The following is an 8346-nucleotide window of genomic DNA, read 5'->3' as shown; positions in this document are numbered from 1 at the left end:
TTAGCTGGTCTAGACATCCTACCAAATGCCAACATAAGTATGGATCTCCATACAGAGGTCTCAGGAGATGTCGCTTGTCTGCATGCGGTTCTTTCACGGTTTACAGTCTGATCAATATATATATATTGGGCTTCACTTTACAGAAAATGTTAGGCAAGCACAGAACTTATGTTTTTTCTTTATATTAAGGAAGCAACATATGACCAGAACTCAAGAGGAGAAAAAAGTTAGTTGATGAATACACACAAGAAGTAGGAAAGAGAATGTATATATTTTTATTACCCACTAAGCCACGGTAAGGGTTATTATCATGAGATAATCATTTCTCTGGAGCAATGCGAGACAGGGGACACAGATGAGTGCTATCATGCCCATGGGATGTGATTAGCTCATGATAGCAGCATCCCCGGACTCATTGCTTCTATGAAATGTCTATTCCAGCCCCCCCATTTTCTATATATAAATAAATGATTTTGGCGGATAGATTCAATTCCCACAAACTGCAAGTTTGCATTAAAATGCTTCAGCTGTGAGATTCACAGATATTAATCTACCCTTTTGGAATGTTGAACAGTCAATCAGAATCCTTCTTCGTCTCAAGCTGTTTTATGATATTATTACAATGTATTTTGCGATAGAATGGCGGGTAAAGCAAGTTTCAGAGAAATAGGCTTGTTTGGGCTCGATTTAGTTGCTTGAGGGAAACCTCCACATCAAATGACTCTGCCTGCTCATGAAGGCATCCTAACTTTCTCATTATTTTTCCTGCCTGACTCTATTGCTTTGCTGCATTTTAGAAGTCTGAAGTTCATTCCTCTAACTAGATTAATAAAAGCAGATTTCTCATTTCATATTTCAAAATTGACGGGAGGAAATACTGCCCTGGTGACTTCAATGGGAAGTTAGAAAATGCTAGTTCACAGTTTGGGATTTTAAAAATAACTTTGAAATAAGGTTTATTTTGGATTTGTGAATAAAAATGGCAACATTTCCCAATAATAACAGACAGGCATGCTTTTAATGAGTTAATGCATATTTTGTGGAAATGGCACAATTAATTTGTAGAAAATAACAAGTCAGAGTCATTTTAACAAAATGGGGTTTTTGATGATATTCGTGCTCAGAGTCTTCTCTTTGGAAAAGGAGGAACATAAAATGATATTTCATAGAACTCTAAAGTAAAATCGTCCATTTATAACAAGTATTTGCGATTCACATATCAGTAATATTATATAAAGTCATTTGCTGTAAGGTGAATATTTAATCTGAAATTACAGAGGAATAAATGATAACTTTGCTGTTTCCAAATGTCTTTTATTATTTTGTAAAAAAAATACCTTTTAATTTTTTTTAAAGATTTATTTTTATTATTTTTTTATTGGAAAGGCGGATATACAGAGAGGAGAGACAGAGAGGAAGATCTTCCGTCCGATGATTCACTCCCCAAGTGAGCGCAACGGCCGATGCTATAAAGCCAATCAGAAGCCAGGAGCCTCTTCCGGGTCTCCCACGTGAGTGCAGGTTCCCAAAGCTTTGGGCCGTCCTTGACTCCTTTCCCGGACCACAGGCAGGGAGCTGGAAGAGGAGCGGGGCTGCTGGGATAGAACCGGCGCCCATATGGGATCCCGGGGTGTGCAAGGCAAGGACCTTAACCACTTGTGCCACCGCGCTGGGCCGCTTTTTAATTTTCTAACCTCATTGTTCTGCATTGTTAAACATAGACATTCACCATCTCATTCAGTAATGAAATATGAATGTTGTTATTCCTTGTCCTCCTTATTAACAATGTTAATAGTGAGTGAGAGAAGCTTGCCATTGGACACATTAGACAAGAAGAATCATGCATCAACTGATACTGAACATCCAATGACATAAAAATTGAATTGTCAACTCACATAATTAAAAATAAATTTGTTATTTTACATGATAAATATCACTGATGTCCAATGATTGATTAAGCATGTGTCTATCTTTTGTTGAATACTCTTGGAAGCAAAGTTCAATTGTTGAGGTTCTGTGAAAGGGATTCTCTGTTGTGATGGTCACTTTTAGGAGTCACCTTGAATAGGTTTCTGTATCCAGATTTTCAAACAAACATTGTTTCAGGTTAAAGTAACTTTGAAATATTATTGACATCTATCATTAATGGATTTTATGTCAAAGAGATTATGCTTTGTAATCTTAATATGCCTAATCCAGTCAGTTGAAAAGAGTTCCAACAGAACTGACATTTTTCCAAGGAGGCAAAAATTTTGTCTATGGACTGCAGTGTCCACTCTTGCCTGAATTTCTAGTCTGATCTTTGTAACATTTTATACCAGGGATTTTTTGAGTTGATCAACTTGTCAAGTTCTTTAAGAGATAAACCATAACAAATAAACAAAGTTGAAAGAAACCCCACCTTGATGTTTTGATACTGCTGTTTGTGTTTATCTGATAGAACCTTGACTTACGCACTTACACCATGAGGGCTGGTAGTCCTTATCTACTCCAGCTGTTCTCACATTTTCAATGGTTCTATATAATATCATAAGAAAATAATGAATCTGATGCTATCAATGAGAACAAAAATACCTCAAATCTATAAAATTAGATAGAATTCCTAATGAATATCATCACAAAATAACTTCTTATGTAATATTCTTGTATTAGCTTTTTGTTATACATTATTAGGAAAAGGAAACTACCTCTACATATGGATGGAATTGTTAAACCACATTTTTATGCAAATATATTTTCTGTTCACACTCAGTCCACATAAAGTAATGTTTCCCATCTATCCATCAAATATTGAACTATGTTCTGTGGTCATAGCTTTTATCAAGGCACTCAAGGAAAAAGAGAATACAAAGTGTGTCACTTTTCAATGATGTGGTAACGATTATATTAAATTTATTTGTGAAAAGCTGTATTTCCATAAAGGGATAGAAAAATCAACTTTCTATAAGTTACAAGAGAAAGGATGAGCTTGAGGGTTTTGTGGATAAACTGATGCAAAGGTAGAAAATTAAGCTTGGACACTGAATTTAAAGATTTTCCAGGAGACACAGAAGTTATTGTATGACGAAAAATTGGAAAAACTGTAAAATGCTGGTGCAGATGCACGTGTGGCGCAGGCAAGGAAGGACCCTGAAGACAAGCAGCCGCTACCTGGCGAGCCGCCATCTCTGGGCCTGCGTCTGAGTGTCCGCTGCCACGGGCTCTCTCTGATCCCCTCGAGTAGTTCAAAAATCTACCTGCAGCCATGAGCAGCAACGAGTGCTTCAAGTGTGGGCGATCTGGCCCACTGGGCCCGGGAATGCCCTACTGGAGGAGGCCGTGGTCGTGGAATGAGAAGCCGTGGTGGAGGTGGCTTTACCTCGGATAGATCTTTCCAGTTCGTTTCCTCATCTCTTCCAGACATCTGTTACCGCTGTGGTGAGTCTGGTCCCCTTGCCAAGGACTGTGATGTTCAGGAGGATGCCTGCTATAACTGCGGTAGAGGTGACCGCATCGCCAAGGACTGCAAAGAGCCCAAGAGAGAGCGGGAGCAGTGTTGCTACAACTGCGGCAAACTGGGCCACCTGGCTCGTGACTGTGACCGCACTGACCTGCAGAAGTGCTATTCGTGTGGAGAATTTGGACACTTTCAGAAAGATTGCACCAAGGTGAAGTGCTATAGGTGTGGTGACACTGGCCACGTAGCTATCAACTGCAGCAAGACCAGTGATGTCAACTGTTACCGCTGTGGCGAGTCGGGGCACTTTGCACGGGAATGCACAATTGAGGCCACGGCCTAATTAGTTTCCTTTGTCGTCCCTCCTTTTTTTCTGATTGATGGTTGTATTATTTTCTCTGAATCCTCTTCAGTGGCCAAAGGTTGGCAGATAGAGGCTCCTCCCAGGCCAGTGAGCTTTACTTGTGGTTCAAAAGGAGGAAAGGGGTGGGGAAAAAAAAGACTTTCTGCATTTAACTACAAAAAAAAAAAAAAAAAGTTTATGTTTAGTTTGGTAGAGGTGTTATGTGTAAAGCTTTGTTAAAGAACCCCCATTCCGTGCCACTGGTGAATAGGGACTGACGAATGGGAAGAGTGGAGTCCGACCAGTACGCCGATGCTGGGTTTCCCATGTAGAAGGTGAAACCAGTTCTGGAAGGGCTTATGAGCTTCCATAAATAACTTTAATTTTAGCATAATGATGGCCTTGGATTTTCTGACCTCAGTAGCTATTACATAACATCAAGTAACATCTGTATCAGGCCTTCATAGAACATACAGTTGAGTGGGAGTAAACAGAATAAAGAAAAAAAAAAAAAACCTGTAAAACGCCGACATTGCTAGAGCATGGTTACAGAAAAGTCTTACAGCAAATATTGAATAATGAGAAGTCTTGACTGATGGGCTGGAGTTTGTTTTGATTTCAACTCAGAAGTGGCTGTGATTGTCTAGAGCTGAGGATCAGCTAAGAATCTAAGAATTCATGGGGAGTTATTTTAAAATAAGCTGAGATGGAGTGTTGGTTAGCATACCGCTCCCATTGTGAGAGTCAGAAGTATTTGCCAGTCTTCAGTAGCAACTGAGATGAAGAGGGGCGAAGGTCTTCTAGTTCCTTGCATGCTGTAGGATAAGCCGGGCTTCGTGACACTTCATTTAGAAGTTAAAAAGGAAACAGAATCACCTCCTGAGTTTCTAATTTGAGTGACTGGACACAACATGTAGGTAGTTATTTTAAAGGGGCTCTAAGAGAAAGGACAGGTTTAAGGGGAAACCGTGATGATTTCTACATAAAATTGTACATATTAAGTGCTAAAAATATCTCAAATACTTCCAATTTTCATGGACTTTCATGATTAATAATTCCAGGTATTCTAGAAGTTAAACAATGGAAATTTCAAGAGATAAGTAGCTTTATGGAGATGATACGGTTGCAAAGCAGGGAGATACTTTGGGTTATTTGAGGTGACTGAGTTGGCTACAAGTCAGAAGAAAAAATTCTTCAATTGGAGCATAAATAGATTTTTTGTGTGATTATAGTGAGCTGATGAGATCCAAGTTGCCAGTGATGAAGTTACCTTTTAGTGAATGGTTATAAGAACTGAAACTATTAAGTATAAATATCATTTACCTGTATTTTGATGAAACCTTAAAATTGTGATTAGTATTTAGGTATAACATAAAATCCATGCTAATATAATCATATATATGTGTGTGTACATATACATGTATACTAACATTTTTACGAATTCCTGATGGAGCAACTTCTTGTAGCATTGTGTGGGATATCACAGAGAATGTTACACTGTTTGTCATCCTTTCTCAGTGATATAATTATCCATTGATGGATGCACTCAAGGATAATTTTGATTAGTCAATTATCCTTTTCATCTTTCCTTTTGCTCTTTTAAGTTATTTTGCGACACTGTGCAAAGCCATTTTCTAAGCCCTATGAAGATTTTTGAGATCACATCAAACAGGAGGTTGAAAAGGCTTATTCAAATAGTTGGGCAATAAGAGGATGTTAAATACATTTCCTTCCCTACAAAAATAAAAAATGGGCTTTCGTTTTGGAAGACCAGATTTTTGAAAGTTTTAAAAGATGTATGTTCATTTCTGTGAATATAGAAGGATGCATGGAAAGTTAAATGTAGAGTATTTGATTTTATGAAGAGATGCAATGGTTATTCTGCAATCACAGTTCCGAGATAGGTTATAAACACACTGACTTTCAATCTCCTAACCTGAAGAATTTTAAATACTAAGAGTTCAGGAGCTAATAGTCACAAAATATGTTTTTATAAGTCTACGAATATTGAACAACTTTTAAAGGTTTTGATGCACTTTGGATTCACTTGACTAAATTGCTCTGATGATTATGTCATAGTAAGGTATAAGCATGAAGACATTAATGTTTATCTTCAGATAAATAAATGTAGCATGATATAAGTAGAACAGATAACTAAACAAATATAATAGTGAATATAGATTTTGAAGGTCAATAGCTTAGAAATAACGAGAGAAACAGAACCATTCACTCAAGATACAGTCAACATGATTACATTATCATGGTTACTTATTTGGCAGACAGAATTCAGAGAGAAGGAGACACAGAGAGACAAAGATTTTCTATCTGCCTGTTCACTCTTCAAGTGGCCACAGTGGTCAGGTTTGGGCAAGTTGGAAACCAGCAGTCGAGCTTTTTCTAGGTCTCCTGTGTGGGTGACAGAGATGCTGCAAGTGGGCTGCCTCCAATGCTTTTCCAGACACATTCTCATGGCACCGAATTGAAGTTGAGCAGCTGGGACTCAAACAGGTTGCACTATGGGATGCTTGGTATTGTTAATGCTGGCCCACTATGCAACATGCCAGCCCCCATACTACCTTCTTTTAGTTGTAGTACAGTTTTCTGTAGTTCTGAATATAAATATTCCCCTCACATTGCTAGCAATGAATTGTGGAAACAGACAGTTATTACATTTAACAATGTGTAAAAAGTTATTTATAATTTAAAAAACGATTTTGTCAGATATTAACATATTTCTTCTCTCTCATATTTATCCTGTCTCAATTTTTTAAGTCCATATCAGAATAAAAATGAAAAGAAAAAATAACCCAATTGTTATTTTGGTGTAATTAATTAAACCATTTCTTACAGTGCCAGTATTCCTTATTAGGGCGCTGGTTTGAGACTTTCTGCTCTTGCTAATATGCATGGGAAGACAAAGGAAAAAAATCCCAACTATGTAAATCATAATTTCATGCCTTTCAGAATACACATTAGCAGGAATTTTGAATGGGAAGCAGAGCTGGAACTAGAACCTGTGCCTTCTGAAATGGATGGGAAGCAGATATTTAAGCAAACCTAAGCACAAGGCCACTCTCTTGTTTCAATAAATACTATTGCTTCATAACTATACAATTAGGAGATAGGTATAGATATGACTTTAACTAAATTTGTGATAATACGTGTTGATTAAAATATCCGATTTTCTTTATTTTTTAAAGATTTATTTTTATTATTTTTTTTTATTGGAAAGGCGGATATACAGAGAGGAGAGACAGAGAGGAAGATCCTCCGTCTGATGATTCACTCCCCAAGTGAGCGCAACGGCTGATGCTATGCCGATCCGAAACCAGGAGCCTCTTCTGGGTCTCCCACGCGGGTGCAGGTTCCCAAAGCTTTGGGCCTTCCTAGACTGCTTTCCCGGGCCACAGGCAGGGAGCTGGAAGGGAAGTGGGGCTGCCGGGATAGAACCAGCGCCCATATGGGATTCTGGAAGTGCAAGGCGAGGACCTTAACCACTTGTGCCACTGTGCCAGGCCCTTGTGCATTTGTTTTTAAAGATTCATCTATTTTCATTGGAAAGCTAGATTTACAAAGAGAAGAAGAGACAGAGAGAAAGATCCTCTGTTTGTTGGTTCACTCCACAAATGACCACAATAATTGGAGCTGAGCCAATACAAAGCCAGGAGCCAGGAGTCCCTTGTCTTCCACAGGAGTCACAAGGACTTAGGCCACCCTCTACTGCTTACCCGGGTCACAAGCAAGCTCAGAGTTGGATTAAAAGTGCAGCAGTTGTAAAATGATCCAGCTCCTGCATGAGATGCTGCACTTGCAGGGGAAGAAGTAGCCTGCAGAGCCATTGTGCCAGCCCTCTTATGCATTTTATAAAACATATATTCTTTCTTCTTCAAAGGCTGTCCACTAATAGCATACTTAACAGAAATATTACAGACCGGAATAGAATGAGATGATGATAAATTCAGAGTCTTCAATGGAAAAAAGCAATATATACTAATGTTATTAGATTCCTAGTTTTCCATTAAAGTTGATTATCTGGCTTCAAAAATTACATTGACTACTTTTCTGGGCTTACAGCAGGAGTCCCAAAATAGATCGCAGGTAAAGCAGAAATTTTAATCTATTATTTAGAAAATGCATTGCATAATATGTGCATGAAAATGAAACATTTCAGATAGCGATGAACAGTGAGCCAGAGAATTGTGTCTTTAGGTGGTTGTAGCATGGTCCTGAGCATCTCGAGTGTTTTGAGATTGTCAAGTTAGCAGACTGAGGTGTGAAACATGAGTGTAGAAATTTATAACTCCCTGAGCTTGGCCAGATGGGGATGCCGCTGTTAATTTAACCAAATATCTCTATTACATTATGTTTTGTTCTTCCTTTGTGATACAGCAAATAGCTTCATTGAGTTGCTCACAATGCTGCTGGATCTCCATCGTGCAACTCACTAAGAAATGTCAGTCAATGAGGCATAGATTCGCCTGTGCAGGATGCTCCATGGTTCCTTGTGATGTGTGTGCTTTAGGACTGACACTGCCTGACCTCAGTCTTGTCTGCTGTATGCGTGCCT

General features: G+C 38.5%; 1 pseudogene; it reads left to right on the top strand.

The window, feature by feature from the left end:
• The first annotated feature begins 3244 nt into the window (after nt 1-3244).
• Nucleotides 3245-3905, top strand: LOC121158303 (annotated as a pseudogene).
• The last annotated feature ends 4441 nt before the right edge of the window (nt 3906-8346 follow it).

The sequence above is a fragment of the Ochotona curzoniae genome, unplaced genomic scaffold (assembly GCF_017591425.1).
Source record: "Ochotona curzoniae isolate NIBS_2020 unplaced genomic scaffold, NIBS_Ocur_1.0 contig_3819, whole genome shotgun sequence".
Lineage (NCBI taxonomy): Eukaryota > Metazoa > Chordata > Mammalia > Lagomorpha > Ochotonidae > Ochotona > Ochotona curzoniae.
The sequence above is the reverse complement of the archived record's forward strand: the minus strand, read 5'-3'. Positions and strand labels throughout refer to the sequence as shown.